Source organism: Macaca fascicularis, chromosome 6 (genome assembly GCF_037993035.2).
Source record: "Macaca fascicularis isolate 582-1 chromosome 6, T2T-MFA8v1.1".
Classification (NCBI taxonomy): domain Eukaryota; kingdom Metazoa; phylum Chordata; class Mammalia; order Primates; family Cercopithecidae; genus Macaca; species Macaca fascicularis.
Window position 1 is genome coordinate 31,770,393 of NC_088380.1, and position 18,775 is coordinate 31,789,167.

At 38.3% G+C, this 18,775-nt stretch overlaps 1 protein-coding gene across 4 annotated transcripts in view; it reads left to right on the top strand.

The window, feature by feature from the left end:
- The first annotated feature begins 264 nt into the window (after positions 1-264).
- Positions 265-18,775, top strand: part of CDH6 (cadherin 6) — a 140,375-nt gene continuing 121,864 nt past the window's right edge. For 2 of the 4 annotated variants that reach the window (XM_073995105.1, XM_073995106.1), the window contains exon 1: positions 265-710. The gene's annotated coding sequence lies outside the window, so the exon portion shown is untranslated. The remainder of the gene's footprint in view (positions 711-18,775) is intronic. The other 2 variants (XM_005556634.5, XM_015451245.4) reach the window with 1 other exon arrangement.

Here is an 18,775-nt window from a genome sequence, read left to right on the forward strand (position 1 = left end):
CTGATAATAGCACAAGGTGCATTTTGATAGTGTAAAAGAGGAAACAGACGGAGTCATACAAGTTCTGAGTATATCTTAAACCCCCGCCCAAGGGGGAAAAAAAAAGAAAGAAAGAAAAGGAAGGGAAAGCCTGGGGCTGAAGGAGTGTTACAGGGAGCGAATTGCTCAGGACTTCAAACACTGGGAGTCATTCTGTCAAGGGGAGGGGGCGGGCGGGGGCAGGCACTGGGCCTCTTTAACAAAGTCCTCCTCTCTTTGCTCCCTCCCACTTCATTCACTTGCAAATCAGTGTGTGCCCACAAGAGCCAGCTCTGCCGAGCCCGTAACCTTCGCATCCCGAGAGCTGCAGTTTCAGCGCGAGAGCAAGAACGGCAGAGCCGGCGACCGCGGCGGCGGCGGAGGCAGGAACAGCCTGGGCGGGTCGCTGGGTCTCCGCGGGCGCAGGAAGGCGAGCAGAGGTGGGTTCGGGCTCCGTTGGCTGCGCGTACATCTCCCATTTTTTTAATTCTGTAGCGTTGATGAAAGCCAATCAGAGAGAGAGCCCTCTCCGCCCGGTGGGTGCCGCGCGCCGGAGTTGGGAGGAATGCTCTCAGCCTGCGAGCCCAGGTCGGGGCGGGCGCACGGGTCCGGCTGCGCGGGCGGCGCTGCTGCCGCTGCTCAGGACTGACGCCTCTTCCCGGGGAGCCTGGGCGCCGCTCCTCCGCCTCCCGGTAAGACCGATCCGCCGTGGCGCTGGGTGGGGGCACGGGGAAGCGGGCCGCCGGAGAAGGACCCGCTGCCTTTCTCTACGCCGGCAGAGGCTGCCAGGGGAGCTCCGGCATTTGCAAAGTTGGCTGGTCAATTACCAAAGGGCGCTAGTGCGTGCAGGACCCGCTGAGCCATTTGGGGCTTGATTTATCTCCACCTGCCCGCATCATAAGGGTCTGTGCGGTGACTGCTTGGGCTGAGTTACATTTCTTAGCTTTGGGGGTAAAGCAGAAAATCAGGTAGTCTGAAAACTCTGGAATGCTCCCAGTAGGGAAAACTTAAACTAAAGAGACGATTTGGCTGGGAGAAGGAGCTAAAGAAAACTGTTAGCTTGCATGTTCCGGGCAACGCCTGCCGGCTCATCTAGGACAGAAATGCTTAGGTTGCGAGGAAAGTCCAACACTGGACTCCGAAAATGGAGCACACTGTCCAGGGAAAAGTCATGTGGAAGGCGCAGCTCGCTCGTGCTCCTCCACGGCTGGCCAGGCTCAAATCTGGGGGATAAAGTCTTCCCCGGACTGATTGGAGAGTAGTTGGAGTGCGCTTGGTTTTAGGTGCCAGATGCAGGAAAATTGGAGCCCCCAATGCGTTAATCCCAGAATTTAATAAAAAGGGACGCTGCAATGTGGACTGCAGCAGTTGCACAGCTGAGATTACTTCTGTAGTTAGATATTCTGCCGTGAGTTACCGTAGATCTCGAGATGGCAGATGCTGGAGAGGTCAGCGTGGTGCTAAGAAGTGTTGTCACTGCTGCAATAAAATCCATATTTTATGGGGAGTTAAATGCAGGTCTCTGTTAGTGCAAGGGGCTGGCCACCTGAGTTAACTATGACTCAGAACATTCAAGAACCAAGAAGTTTAATCATCTGGAATAGCCATACTTTTCTCTCTCCCACTCTCATTAAAAAAAAAAAAAAAATTAAATTATGATAGTCACACTATACAGTTGTATCAGACCGTGTCTCTGCGAATCTTCACTTTCACTTCGTAAAACACACAGTGGGAAGGAAGAAAGAGGTTTTCCCTGCAAGAATGTTGCAGGAGTGGCTGTCGTGTACATATATGGCTGCTCTGGAGGGGTGCAGACCAAAATATGGGCTTTCTGAATGGTTAATTATCCAGGGGGTTGCAAACTCCTCCCTGTGTTGGAAAAGGAACCCGGGGATATGCCTAGTTAATGTACACCTCTTCCAAGAAGGACTAACAAATATGTTTATATGAATTTTGCCAAGAGTTGCTTATTTTCTTTATTTTCTTACTGAAAGCTTTATCTGAAAAGGAAAACCCTTAAGATTTTACTTTGAGAGAGACAGAGGAAAAAAAAACTCTTCCAGTTTCACTCGAGACTTGAGCATCATGCCTTGTGTAATAGTACTTGCATGGCTCTATGCTTGCTATTTTAGAGAACCGTAAAACCAGTTGTGTGAAGAAAGGGGTATACTTGAGCAGATGTCTTCATTATGTCACAACCAGGAGGGCAAAGTTTATGCCAGAGGCCAGATTGTCAATGCAGAGCTCAGACACTTAAAAGAAATCCAACAATTGACTGGAAAATGCAATCATATAGGATTGTATCTCATCCCCTTTTGCTCTTTGGCGTGTTCTAATTAAAAAGGTACTGAAGGAAAATAAAAAGCAGATATTTTCCCACCTAATGTAACGGTTCATGCCATACTTTTGAAGCAGAGGAAGTAACCAATTTCTTCAGAAAAACTAAGAGGCAGCAGCCCATTTTTGAAGGAAAATGGCACCAATTCAGTTTTACTGTATTTGTGTCTACAATTATCTTTTGCTACCATTACAAGAAAGTGACAGGTTAGTATCTCCATAGGGACTTTTAGTCCCTTTACTATCTGGCTTTTACACCAATTTATTGCACTTACATTTTGTACTGCTAACTCTGCAAAGATAATATATGGAAACATAATCATTTTCTACCAACTTGCCTACTATCGAAAAACGTGTACCCTACCTCTTCCACCCACCACTTCCATCAGCTTTGCAAGGAAAAACTTACTGAGGCACTCTTCCTTTTTAAGAAAAAAATGTATCTTGCAAAATACTGCTTGAGACACTTGAAAATAGCTAAACATTTTCTAGAAAGCACAGCTACAGTCACAGGGTATTACATGATACTGTATTATTATAGCAATACATTGCAACAAGTTCTGAAAATTGGGACTAATTGAGTGAATGTCCCACATAGGGATTTCTTTAAAAGGAACGAAATGTGACAAATATTCTGAGTGAAACTACAATCTTCCTAACAAATTGAAATGTGTGGTCCCCTCTTCTGGCCCCGTAGTTGCTTTGCAGTCATGAATGCCAATACACTAAGGCTGAACCCTTTGAACTATTCAAACTTTTTTTAGTTGGAAGGGACCTCTAGTGGGTCACTCCATGCATTTCTCCCTGGAGTTCAGTTGCAGAATGGATTTTGTTATCTAAGATGAGAGTATAACAACTTTTTCTCTGTAAACAAGTTAGTATTCTCTAAGCACTATCTTAATATTTGTGACAGGTCAAATCATTATTGCTATTATTTCTGTACTTTCTCTAATTTAGGGGACTTACAAATGTTTTTATGGTTTTCTGAATATCTAGACTTTTGGTAACTGCTGGATGGTTCCAAATAAAGCAATGGCCAATTAATAAAGAATTTACCATCATCAATATAAGATTTTCTTATTTCTGACCTTTCCAAGACTCTACTTCCTTACTTCTAATTTACCCAGTAATTTTAACATTATATTTAGAACTCCAAAAGTTCTACATGAAGAGTGCCCCCCCCCTCCACCCAACAACAAAAGAAATATTTGCAGGAAAAAAAGTACGACGATTGTTTCAGAAATCCGTGAACATTCACAAGTTATGCTGAACTAAAGCCATCTAATTCAAAGAATTCCCTATTCAAATAAATATGTTGAATATCCAAAAGATGTTTAGATACCTGTGTCACCCTTTCTCCAGGTTTTTTCTGTTTCATTTCTTTCCTTGATGTATCACAACACATTTTAGGTAACCTACTCCTTAAAATACTCTGCCTGGAACTTGGAGTAAGGTAACTTCTGTAGGGTGAATCAGCCTCTTCTGCTGACAGCCTGCAGGTTTCAACTTCCAATTTAAAAATCTGTTCTAAAGTTTGAAATGTGTTCCAAATGAGATAACATCCGGCAAAATCCAGTTGCCTTGTGCTTCTTGCTTAGTCACGGCTGCTTATTCTTTGGTGTCCATCAGAATGAGGGTCTCGCTTATAAAAATAACAAGCGGTGACTCAGTCTGAATTGTATTCCTAATAGTGTTTCAACCTAGCAGTGTCTACTGAGCACGCTTTATTTACTTCACAAAAAAGTGAAAACGTAGATAACCAAACCTTCTCTGGTTTAAATGTTTTTCTGAATAATGATTCTAAATTCAAAGACTCAAGAACATTATGGTAATAGGAGAATTGCAGAAAGAAGAAGGCATACACACACACACAAACATAGCACACAGTTGTGACAGTGTTCCAAGAATATTAGAAAATAAATACAGAAGTGCAGCCTTTAGGCTGATTTTCTTTTCTTCTTCTTCTTCTTCTTTTTTTTTTTTTTCATGTTGTTTTCTCCATTGGGATTTTTATTTTATTTTGAAGACAGATGAGTGCTTGAAGCACTTTCCTGAAACTAAATAATAGTAATATTTTTGTTCAAGTTTGCCTCTTACAAAGATTAACTGGTCTACTTTTTTTGAGTTTCTATTCATACAGAAGCCTCTCTTTTTCAAAGCAATCTTATGAGGAACTTCAGGTTCTCTCTAATTAACTATTGAACTAAATGTATATAGTGTTTGTGATGCTATCACCCACAGAGTAGGAAGATAAGGCAAGAGGGGAGAATATAAATAAACCTTCAAAAAAGTGGTGCACTTAAAATTACTACAAAATAGTTGGGTCAGAGGGAGCCATCTATAGCCAACAGTCTAGTTGTTCAAAATTGAACTATCCAAGAAATTTTCAACTCTTCCAACAAAGAAAACTTATTGAAGGCTGAATGCTGTGAGCACACATTCATAAATGTAGAGTAGACACATATGCAGAGACTATTCGAGATTATTTCATCTTATTTCATCTGGTTAATATATTTACACTAATACCGTTGGGAGCTGGTTTCTTCCAGCAATCAGATCACCTTGCTGTGATTTATAAGAGGTAGAGTTTCATTAATGCCAGAGTGTTAATATTAAATTTGATTTGTCATGTAAATGGGCAGCACGGGTTGCAAGCTTTTCTTAGTATATGTGGTACTATCTTGTGAGAGAAATGACTTATGAAGAAGATGAGGCACATAAAGCTAGCATACCACAGGGTATGATTTATCTTCATATTTCAGCACTTGAAAGAACACTGTGTTTTTCTCTTTCTCTAATTTCCGAAATTGGTAGGTCTGGCCAAAAGATATCCAAGAGACCTAATAAGTTATAGGAAGAGAAAACAGCAAGAAAAAATTAACTTCGAGAAGTGTCCAAGTGAGTAAAATGGAAAGAGATGAGGAGGTAAATTTTTACAGCAGAGGGAAACATAAGAATAGAAATAGAATCAAAATTGCCATTTTTACATAGGATGCATTTTCCTCTTTATAAATAGTGCTACTGTTAAATGCCACTTTATAAACATAATTGCATCATTAACATATTTATACACACTACTCTTCTCTACCATAAAGTGCAAACTTGAAAATTACCTTTAAAAAATCACCATCTAAGGGAGATAACCCTGGGTGGATGGTAAATTAACCAGAGGAATATCTTTTTTAAAGTGGTCTGAAATCACATCAGAATCAAGGAAAAGATTTTATTGGTGCATTGAAGAATATCAGCTCTTTTCCTTCATTGTCCTGCATGCTAAATAGAAAAACTGTGTATTCCTCTGATGCCTACAATCCAAAGTATACAGTAATAATATAGACCGGCCGGGCATGGTGGCTCAAGCCTGTAATCCCAGCACTTTGGGAGGCCTAGATGGGCGGATCACGAGGTCAGGAGATCGAAATCATCCTGGCTAACACGGTGAAACCCCGTCTCTACTAAAAAATACGAAAAACTAGCCAGCAAGGTGGCGGGTGCCTGTAGTCCCAGCTACTCAGGAGGCTGAGGCAGGAGAATGGCGTGAACCCCGGAGGCGGAGCTTGCAGTGAGCCAGGATCGCGCCACTGCACTCCAGGCTGGGTGACAGAGAGAGACTCCGTCTCAAAAAAAAATAAATAAATAATAATAATAATAATAATATAGACCAAGTATTCTACTTGTCACCCATTTGGATCCTGTGTGTGATGTAGCATGATGAAAGGCAGAGCTACAAGACAGCAAGCCCCCATCTCTTTACATGATGTGTGTATATATATGCTCAGAGCATATATATCTACACACACATATATATAGTGGATAGAAGGAAAAGAGTTGATAATTATGTATGTGTATATATGGTATATATCTGGTATATATATGTGTATATATACACTTTACATGGTATATATACACACACATACGTGTATATATATGCTCAGAGCATATATATCTATACACACACATATAGATATATGTAGTGGATAAAAGGAAAACAGTTGATAATATATGTGTGTGTATACATATATACATATATCCAGCGAAGATTTAAAAAACCACTATTTTGGCTCGGAATTTTTATACATCCAAATAATAATGATAATAAATAATAAACTAACCTTTACTGAGCTTTTCTAAGTCACACCCTGTTCTAAGTATTTTACACGCATTTCGCATAGCAATACTTACACAGTAAATCAGAATGACCCTGCTACACTTATATCTTCTTTACTTAGCCCTTTTTTGGTTTGAATTTCCAGGGAATCTCCGTTTAAGCCAAGCACTTAATGAATGTGCTGTTAACAAACAATTGTGGTGTCTTGGAAGTAAAAGTGTGACTCTCTCTGAGAACTGCAGAGCAGCAGAGGGCGTGGGAATGATTTTATTATTTTGACCAGAGCTTGGCAGATGTGAAGGCTGAGGAAGATGTTTTCTAAGTTATTCATTTTTGAAAAATAATCTGCAAGCGTGTGTCAGAATTTATAATTATAGTAGAAAGCATTGTGTGGGCCATTTTTCTGAACATAATGATGGTACCTTTTATAAGAGAATAAACATCTTCTCCTGCCTTCAGAGGGATCTTTATGAGGGAGGGAGTATTTCAGGAAGGTAGCTAAAATGACACCTGTTCATTGCATTGAGATGGGAGAGACACCTCAACCTCACAGCACCCACTAAGGGCATCAGTCCATTCTCAGCTCGTTGACATTACCATGGATGTAGCATTTGGGACTCTGGGTAGAGCTAAGTAAGATAGTGTTTGTGTCCTTCCTTATCTGATAAGTAAAAGTATTTTATTTTGTGACCACAATTATTTCATTACTTCATTACTATCACAATTTGGTATTTGTTCTGAATGATTTATCAAGTAAAATTTCACACACACACACACACACACACACACACACATACATATACACCACTACCATGCCACCGGAAGACAATCCCCACAAAAACAAGGAAAGAAAGAGGGAGGGAGGAAAGGAGAAAGGAAGGGAAGGAGGGAGAGAGAGAGAGGGAGGAAGGGAGGAAGAAACCCTCTTAATACAGTCACATTTTATATGGTTGACATGATGAGCCATTTTCATTATATTCTATTCTTTCTATTGCCACCATTCAAAAAGTCATGTAGTTAATCTAGCCTTCAAGGAAAGTTTGATCATTAGAAATATAATCAGAGAATGTGAGACATAGGAAGGTGCTTAAAGATGACTTTATCTAATACTCTTCATTTAACTGTGAGATAATTGATGACCAGAGAGATGAATGACTTATCCATGGATATATTTGATTTATTTTGTTCTGTTATCTCTATCTTTCTCTGCTGTGGCCTGAGTTCTAGTTGTTGAATATTCTTGCTTTTTATCATCACCATTTAATTCTGGCATTAAAAAGTAAAAAGGAAATTTAAATCCAGAATATTATTATTTATAAGTATTCTGTGAAGGGACAAATGTGGAAACTTGTGGTGAAGATAAGGATGTAGGCTTCTTTAGGAATTTCATGTGTTCCTACATTTTGTAAATTTCCTATTGCAAAGAAGAATTAACAATTTCCCTCAAAATATTGACCATTGCTAGGGAGACATATGATAAGGTTTGGGGTTTTGTTTTATTTGTAATGGCTTGATGGCAGTTTTGAGTAAGCCTTATCTAAATCAGTGATTCCCCAGGAGACCAAGTTGTATCCATCTTTGAAACAAAAAATTATTAGTGGTTAGATATAAAAAATGATGACAACCTATTGTGTTTCTCATAAATCTCAATTTGTTTGATTTAAAGAACTCAGACAGTGACCTTCCCACTGCTTTGAAGTTAAAATGTCAATTCTTTCATGGAAATATGGGGAAAGATTATGATGGCTTTTTCCATGGCAAAATTTAAATTTGGCAAGTAACTCAATGTCAATCCTCTCCCTTTTAAAAAGTAAAACGTTAATGTTCCATGAAATCCAAAAATCTGGGGACCACTGGTTTATACAATGACTGACATCATGTTGAAAAATGATTGACCTGGTTCTCTTCCTTCTTATCTGGATGAACAAAAAGTAAAGGGGAATTATAATTATATTTAAAACACCAAAAAGACAAACTAAACAAAATCCATTTAATCAAAAGGTATCCTTGAGTCTCTTAATTAAAACTTATAGAGATTAATACTAACGTTTGGAATACTAATATGATCTTTGACCATATTAACAGATCCTCAAAAAAAATATGCTTTGCCAAGCTCATGGCCAGAATGTGTCATTAATAATGAATTTTCCTACTTGATTACATAGTGGATAATTCAGTGGGAAATGAAAAGTTTTAAATTTATATCTAACTCCATAAGCTGGAACAAACACAGCCTACCTTAACTATATAAATTATAAAATGGGTGTCTTTTTTTTCTAAAAGTGAACTTTGTAAACTTGTAGACAAAAATTTACTAACATGTTGGTCTGTATTTTGAGGTATGCATTCAAAAAGCAATTGCCTTCTAGTGTATAGTATAGATTTCAGTCATTAAAATGAGCTTATCATATTTTTGACTACAAAGCTTAAATCTCCTTTTGCAGAATTAAACAAGAAAGAGTTTCATTAATCTACTATCATCCATTTGAAAATATTTTCAGGCTGGGCATGGTGACTCACGCCTCTAATCTCAGCACTTTAGGAGGCTGAGGCGGGTGGATCAACTGAGGTTAGGGGTTTGGGACCAGCCTGACCAACATGGTGAAACCCCGTTTGTACTAAAAATACAAAAAAATTAGCCAGATGTGGTGGTGGGCACCTATAATCCCAGCTACTCAGGAGGCTGAGACAGGAGAATTGCTTGAACCCAGGAGGCGGGTTGCAGTGAGCCCAGATCACACCATTGTGCTCCAGCCTGGGTGATAAGAGCAAAACTTTGCCTCAAAAAAAATATATATATACACACACACACCTATATATATGCAACTGTATGTATATATACACACACACATATTTATACATATATACATATATGTGTATATATGTATATATAACATATATGTAACTACATGTATATATACACACATATATATATGCGCAAAATGTATATATATTTGCAACTGCTCAGTTTCATACTCAACAAAATATCCTAAGGTCCCCTTAGCAACAGGTGCTAATTTAACACCAATCAAAATGGCGTGTGGTCAGTCTAATTACCAATGCAAACTGATGAAATCTGCCATGACTGTTATATTACTGCTGACTCTTCATTTGAACCAAATTCAGTGACTTTTCTCCCAGCAATTATTCTCATATTAAGCTATTTGTTTAAAAGTATCTAGTAGAGATATTGTCAGTGTTTCATAAAGGATTAATTCCATTAGTGTGGCCTTATGATAAATATCAGTGCCACATTTTCACTCTCTGATTCACCTGCCTTTTTATAAAGAGAGAGAGACGTTTCAGGCAGGTCTTAATTAAGACAACAGAATGAAGTGGAGTCACTTACAAGTTAGTGTACCCGGGAGGAGGTGGTCCCAAACCTCCAGATACAAAAAGTGCCTGCTCAGCAATAACTTTTGCGTTCATAGCAAATGCGATTACCTGGAAGAAAATTGCATTTAAGATAACAGGGCAGGAATGTCTAATGCAAGCGCTATATTTAGATATTTTGTCTTATACTTTTTCTTCTTCCTCAAGTTCACTTTTAATTCTGTCACCACACTCCAAAATATCTTTCCAAAGAGCACTGTGGTTTGTTTTTCTTAGAAAACTTTTTCTTCTTGAATTTAAATGGGTATGTACTTTGTGTTCCAAAAAGCAATGAAATTAAATTGAAGAGATAATCTTAGTACATGAGTGGACAGAGCAAGGTGCTTAGTGATTATCCAAATAAACACTTTCTCCCCAAATGTAACGCGAAGGAGGACGGGTTCTTTATTTAAAATATGAAGTTGGAAGCAACATAAGAGTAAAGTGCTCTCAAGCAACTGAGTTTAATTTGATATAATAAAAGATTTCTATGAGGTAGGCAGAGAAAGGAGAAATTATTGAAACCCTAAGCTGGATTAATTGGGCACTATAGAATAAAAAGTTTGCTTTGCACCTTTGAGGTTCTGAACATTAATTGAGCATATGTTTGCTTCCCAATTTCTCACTAAACCAAAATGGATTTTTAAATGGCTTTTTTCTCTTTTTTCTTTGTACGATAATCTTTTTATCACGGCTGGTTAGAGAAACCAACCACAGAAGACGAGAGCCAAACCTGTCCCATTTTGGATTTTAAAATATGCACTAATGTCTATAATCTTATAAAAGACTTTAAAGCAAGAAGTGAAATTTGCACTGCATGTTAAACTCCACAATCCAAAAAAGCAGCTACAAGACTCTGACTACTAAGGAGATACTGAGTTTGTCAAGTACTTTCCAATTTAGGTTTTCCCTGATTGACAAGTGTTCCTAAGAATGATATTCAGCCAAGACTTTTGGAAAATCCATTATTTAATTCCCTGCACAGCAAAAGCCCACCTGATACAAACATAAGATGCTTTATGGAATAAATAAATCCAGGTTGGGGGAGAAATGAGAAAATGGTTTTAAAATATCACTTTTCCATCTCAAGATGAGAGTTTTAAGATGAGGGCATCCCTTGTAACTGTAAGCACATAGGGAAGGCTCAATAAATGCTTACTAGGTGAAATTCTTCTCACGTAAGCTACAAAAGCACCTCTTAAGTATTTTTACAACTGATTTCCTGTTCAAGCTTATTCATGCCAGTGAAAATACAACTTTTCTATCTCATGCTAACAACTTAATTTTTTATAATTCTGACCACTTTCAAATGAGCCTATTTTGAAGGAAGCCCTATCAGTGGTGTCCTGAGAGCCAGGAAGACCAAGCAAGTTGATAGGGCAACCGAGCTTTCAACAACGGGGCCACCAGCCCTCACCTTCCTCCAGGCAGGCATTTTATTAAAGTTGGTATTCAACATTGTTGCCTGGAGCCTGATTAATAATTTATGCCTTCCTAAGCAGATTAGCAGAATTCTGTCATTTTGATTTTTTAATTCTTAGTTTGTGTTTGGAAACAGAATGTACCCCCTGAGTTTACACTTTTAACATATTTTATTTTTTAGAATTCATACCTAAACTAAACAATGTCCTTGCCAAGAATTATTTTCTCTTACAGTTTTAGTATCCATGTGTGTTACCATGTATTTTCTATAATAAATAAAACAATTGCTTATTTTCTAAGTGAATGACCTTTTTTTTTTTTGCCCCTCATTCAAATAATCCTATATGTTCTTGTTAAAGTATTTTGAATTTTGTTACTTAAGGATTAAAAATAAGAAAGATGATTGGGAAAATGGAGTAGAATAATAAAACCTAACACTTAGCACTTACAATATTTCAGGCATCATTTTAAATATCTTACATGAATTTAATGTTCACAACAAGACTTTCAAGTAAATACTGTCAATCTTCTCAATTTTAAAGATAACACTAGGGAACAGAACAGTTATGCAACTTGCCCAAGGTCACACAGTTAGTTCTTTTTGGAGCTAAAATTAAATCGTGGCACTGTTGAGAACCCACATTGTTTTAACTATTGCATTCTTGGCCTTTTGTGCTCTATATACATGTACTGAGATCATAGACAGAATAGATAGATGACAGGTAGATGACAGGTAGATAGATAGATAGATAGATAGATAGATAGATAGATAGATGATAGAATCGATGGAAAATATATAGATAGATAGAAGACAGGAAAGATAGATTCAAATGTATGAATCTCAAATACAAAGAAAGTCAAAGGTATATGGATTTTGTATATACATATATATTATATGTAACATGTACACATTTCTCAGGGCTTAAAAATACAATTAGAAAGAAAACTCATTTTCTTTTTCATCCTTCAGTGAGTGTATAAGTATATTCTTTAACAAGTGAGATCAATTAATTATAGCCCAAAGCAACAGATTTCAGCCTCATAGAGGCCTTTTAGCTTTAGGCCTGTCCGCTTTAATTTGAGTCAGTCTTATAATCACTTACTCTTGGTCCCAAGGAAGACCTCGCAAGGATGTTTGAAAGGTTCAGATTCATCATTAATTACTTTATTCATTCTACAATGTTTATTGAGGGCCCCTGTGCTCAGTTCTAGAGAGAAAGCAGGTAATAAGACAAATATACATTGACTAGCAATTTAGGGAAAATAGATTATTTCCTCATACTCTATCTATGTATTCTCATACATACCAATAATACTAGTTTCGTATATAATGAATAGGATATTCAGAATTGATTATGTTTTCTATTCTCCCATACTTATATCTTACATTAATACAGAAATTAGCTGTGAGTTTCATGATTTGTAAGGTTTTGTAAGGTTTCTATTCATCTTCAGGTTTGACTTTGAACCTCCTACTCAGCTTAGAAAGAAACACCATACCTCCCTTCACTACCAAAAATTTAACATGGTTTTATATTTTTGATGGTATGCCTCAGAATATTTTCATGGTGGTTCCTTCACTAATCCCTACAATTTCCCCAGTGAATTTGCCACAAAGCACAAAGCCATACATACACTGGTCAGTGGAAATACAGTTCATCAAGAAATCAGTCTACACAAGAAGACTAGTTAAAATTTAGGATTGAGGTGATGGGATTTCAATTCAACTCAGCCATTTAATGAATACTTTTGGGCAAAGCATTGTGTCGAGCACCACAGATAATGCCATGCTTCGATGTCAGATGAGGTGCAGTCTGTGGTCGAGATTAAACATGACCATTAAAAGCTGCTATTTTACAAAGTTAACTCTTTCAGAATTCAGGTCTTTTAGTCATGAAATCTATTGGGCTCTACCATTGCTAACTTTGGAGTTGAGTGTGTTGACACTCACACTCCGTGCTAATATCCAGCTGACCAGTGCTCCCACTTATGTTTACCTGGCCAAATCTTATTGGATCTTCAGGGCAAAGACCAAGAATCTGCTTCTCCAAGAAGCATTCTCTGACCCCCACCTACCTGTCTCGCTCTTAGCTTACATTCCTCATGGTGTGAGTGTGTCAGAGCCTTTACTTAGTCTAAGTGTAACTGTAAAAACATCTTTTCAAAAGTCTCTGCATGACTGTCTAGGCCTCACCTATCAGACTGTAAGCATCTGGAGAACAAAACCACTGAGTCTTCCTTTGACCAACAAGGCCTAGCCTTGTTTTTGACAAATGGCAAGAACACATTAGATGTTTGTTAAGAGAACAAAAGGAGAGAACTCATTATGAAACTCTGTACTACATTTATATACTTCTCTACATTTTTCATGTTGGAAGTTAGTGTTCTTTTCTAATAATTTGATTTCATTTGGGTATATTGAAGCAATACACTTAAGAAGCAAGAAGATTGGGGCCAGCCTTCTAGACTGTTCAAAGGGGTACACCCAACAGAAGGGAAATATTCTCAAGATGACCTTGGTGCCTGTTGGGGTGATCAAGCCCAACACCAGGCCATCGGGGTCAAAGTCCAGCAGGGTCAAAGGAATGAGAAAAGACAAGCTAAGAGTGCATAAAGTGGGTCCAGGGGGCCAAAGCTAGATTGGAGGCTGCGAAGGCCCCAAGCTCTGGGAGTCCACACTATTTGTTGGTGGGGTAGAAAGGTAGCAGTGCATCAAGCATAGCTGTGATGGTTTAGCGTTTTATTTGATGCATATAGAATATGCTCTGATACTTGAGATAATGGAGAGCATGTTTATGAGCCTGGGAGAGCAACCAACAAGTCTGTGCACATTCCAGAGTCTACGAGGGGTTTTATGCCCTGAGCCCTGGATTCCTTCCAAGCCACAAGGGATTTCATGCCCTGGGCTTAGATTTGTGGTGCAGCAGGGCAGCTTTCCACCCTTTGGCACAGAGCTTGGTGTTCCAAAGGCCACGAGGGGCTTTAGACCCTGGACCCCGGACCCCGGATATCCTCCAAGACTCTTTTATATTATGACAGACAAGCCAGTCCTGCCTCAGCTCTTCTACCAACAGGTGCCTTTGGCCAAATGTCTGAAATAGGGTTACAGATTCTATAACTGATGGATCTCCTAACAGAATAATTGAGTGTCTTATAGGAAAGTTGACATTTTTTTGGTCACTCTACTCCAATGCATTGAATTGTTTACAGTTTTTGTTAATTTGTTTATGGTGGAAACTGTGGCTGTTTATTATTTCTTATTGGTGTAGGCTATTATGATCAACTTTGCTTATCTTTTAGTTTATTATCAACCCATAGTAGTACATGAAACTGAATCTACAAAAAAATATATATGGAAAATTCTTATGTGTGTGTTTCATGAGCAAAATTACCTTTCCTTTAGATTCCAACCTTGGAAATGTTTCTTGAGTTTCTACAGGAAGTCTAATACCAGATTCTATGTACCTTGTTGTCCTTGAACATGGCTGTACCAAAAAGATTGAATTAAATTCAACTGATTATGTAGTCCAATTTCATTCCTTAAGTGGCCGTCAATGCATGGAATAGGATCTTCATGAATATAGCTTGGCAGTGAAACATGCAGTTCAACTCAGCTCTATCTGAGCATGCCAAATGTTTTATAAGGTTGTGAGATGAAGTGGGAGAGGTTTGGATGATTTCCCTTATATTTCCCCTATTTAATGTGATAGCCATCATTCTGAAGCCAAAGGTATATAGAGAATTTTAAACTTATTAATCAATAGAATAGAAATTAGTTGTTGTTTTTTTTTTTTTTACATAAGTGAATTTCCTAGACCGGAGTAGGTACCATGGTAGCTTCTGGCAAATGTTCTACTGCATCTCACCACTGTGGGAAATTGTAACTTCCAAGGAAAAGGAGTAGAAATTATGGACTCAGAAAAATGAGATCAGTGATTCCCAGCATTGTGCTTGAGCCTCTGCACCATTCTCTTGCTTAAAGCCTTCCAATCAGTAACGTGTCTTATTAACACAAGTAATCTAAACTGGTTAAGGGCATCCTCTCCCACACTGCACATTCCCAGCTTTAGAATGAGAAGTAGAGAGTTAAATAATTTTCAGGAGTGATTAAGCTAGTGGGAGTAAAGGGGAAGGCAATAAGTAACCCTATTAATGGGAAAGGCAGTCAGAAAAGCAAGTTACAGTCATTCATGCTCAGCATCCTAAAGATCTGATTGCTTCTCACTCTGATTCTCTAAGTGTTTTCAGCTGGTGTATTGGGATACTTTGGACTATGAGTAAGAGAAAATCCCATTTCAAACTGGCTTAAAAAGAAGTAAAATTATTATTTTACATAAGAGACAGTCTACAGGAAAGCAGGCTCCAACTGATCTGTTAGATCAGTGATATAACCAAAATCTCAGGATCTTTCTGTCTCCCTCTTGCTATCCTCAGCATCGAAGTCATTCACCTGGTGATTTGCCTCAGAGTCGAAGATGGTTGCTGGTGGCAATTGGAGCTACACCCTTCCTTATTTTTGTCTAGTAGAAAAGAGAAAAAAAAATCTTTCTCACAATTAAGGATTAAGGGTAATGTCCTTCAGCTCATTGTGCCAACTCAGGTCATATGACCACTCAATACAATATTAAGTGCTGGAAATTCTAGATGCTATTTAGCTTTTTAGACTAAAGGCCCATTCTTGGGACCAACTTTTCTTAAATTGTGTGTGTGTGTGTTTGTGTGTGTGTGTGTTTGCAGAAGGAAAATAGTTGAGCAAAACTGAGATTCCATTTTGAAGAAAGAAAAAGGTGAGAAACATGCTGGGTAGTCAACAAACACCATCTACTATAATTTAGTCACTTAAAGTCAGTATCACTGGCGGGGTGCATCGACTCATGCCTGTAATCCCAGCACTTTGGGAGGCCGAGGTGGGCGGGTTGCTTGAGGCCAGGAGTTCACGTTAACGTGGTAGAACCCATCTCTACTAAAAATACAAAAATTAACCGGGCATGGTGGTGCATGCCTGTAATCCCAGCTACTCAGGAGGCTGAGACAGGAGAATCCCTTGAACCCGGGAGGTGGAGGTTGCAGTGAGCTGAGATCACGCCACTGCACTCCAGACTGGTTGACAGAGCGAGACTTCATCTTAATAAATAAATAAATAATAAACAACTATTGCAGATAGTGATACTGATACTAAGTGAAAATATAAGCACAGTCATCAGTATCTGCAGAGAATTGGTTTCAGGACACCCCTCCTTCTCCCAGCAGATACCAAAATCCAAGGATGCTCAAGTCTCTTATATAAACGGCGAAGTATTTGCACATAACCTACCTACATCCTCCCATCTCTAAATTACTTATAATACCTAATACACATGAATGCAATGAAATAGTTATTTTACTGTATTTTTGTACTTGTATTATTTTGTATTACTATTTTTTGTTTTTCCTGACTATTTTTGATCCATGATTGGTGGAATCTGTGAAAGCTGAACACACAGGTACAGAGGGCCAACTATTGTATAAGTAAAGGATTCAATGGAATTCCATCTAATAAACTATAGCTTCAGAGGTAATAGATAACAAGACCCAAACCCACTTATTCTGTTCAGTGAGGGTTACCTGCAAAATAGCAATTTAGAGCAATACTAACTATTTGAATGACCTCTGTTCCTATCTTTTATTTTAGCTTGTGTGTGAAATGGGTTTTTGGTGTGTTTGTTTTGGGAATAGACTGACTAGAAATACATCACTGTCCCAAAGGAAAACATTTTTTTCATCTAGGGATTTGAGGCTTAACTAGCTGGAAGGAAAATATAATTTCATTTTGTTCTCATAGTCTCATTTAGAAAATAACCTTAAGAGATTCAAAGGACATCATGCTATGTGAGCACTTTCCTTGCTCTGTGGGGTGGGGGGATTTGGCTTGGGCTTCAACTTTATGAGTATGTTCTGAAGTGTTTCTTGAGAAAGTTTTTGCCTTCAGCTCTTTCCTAAACCACTAGAGCTTTAAGAAACAAAAAAAAAGTGTTCTTCAAAAATAGAATCACAAAACAGTTTTCTTTTTCCTTTCTTACTATAAATATCCCAAATCCTTCTTTAGGAACTTCTTTCTCTTTTAGGTTTTATTGGAAAGGCAAATAAGCTGAAATGCAGATGTTTATCTAAATCCAAGTCAAAACAGTATGAGAAATAATTATAAAATATAAAATGAAAAGCCAACAGAGTTCTACATCTATTATCTGGGTAATTTTAGGCAGAAAATGAGGTTCTGGGGGTTTTTTTTACAAATGCTTTTAGGTGGTTGTGATGTATGCCACACAACAGGATGTTCCCAAAGTGGAATAAAATCTAAAATCTTAAATTTTGTTCTTGATCTTGTTTGTATTCCCTGAGAACTGACCTTGCCACAGTGTGAATTTGCCTCTCTGCAAATGTAACTAGGACAAATATGTTTTGTTTGTGGTTAGGTTTTGTGTTTTGTGGGGTTTTGCTGTTGTTGTTTGTTTGGCCTAGCAATTTGGGGACAGAATTAAGGAACCATAACCATAAAAACTCCATATTTAATTAGGAGACTAGCTATATTTGTGTGAAATCTGGAGAAAAGGGGGCAACTCATCACTGAACTCTTCAACTGTCCTACTTCTGTATGACAAAGGGAATCCCATGTTGACTGTGTAGATGTAAGAACTACCTTGTCCAAAAGATGCCCTGTTGGACATTTCTCTTATGCAGTTTCCACCAATAAAATGAGAATAATGATACTTTTTACTTAATCAAGGTGTTGTGAGGAATAACTCAGTTAATTGCTAATAGAACTTTCACAAGGGGTCTAGCATGTGAAAACACCCCCAAAATGTCAGATGTTTCTGCTGCTGCTATCGCTGTTGTGACTATTATTTCTTCCAAATTTTCAATCAACTTGGAGGTCTTGGGTATTTTTAAGCAACCTGCAAGCTTTTTAAAAATTTTTTTTCACTAATTGGAATGAGCCATGACATTTTTTTGTATCACAAATATAATGTGCCACCGGGGGTAATAGTCCCATAATTCTACTCACTGAAATGTGATTTGGCTGAAACCGCAATGTGCCAAATGCGGCTGAAATTCAGAATTCCTCAGAGCCTCTTCAGCACCATTCCCTAGAAAATCTGCAACCCGATTTCATTTCTCATTTGAGCTTAGGAAGGTGTGAACCAACTGCAGCCAAAATTAAGTAAGAATGGGAGATGTAAAATCTGTGAAGAAGTTTGTCGTCTGGGCCTGAGGGTATTACTCTAACCTGTCTGCCTGCCTGCCCTTGTCCATGGGATAATGACTGGAGAAAAGTGATAGATCACAACTGTGGCATCAAAAACTCATGGTGTTCACATGAACGTGCGCATGCCCACACACACATACAGCTCCACCACCAACAATGCCCCAAATAAAATGGGAGAATTGACTTACAATTCTAGAAATCAAGGCTACCAGCTAGTTGAAGTTGCTTTTCTAGCCCACGTAGATGCCCCTGGACACCTTCCTTTGCTATTCCCC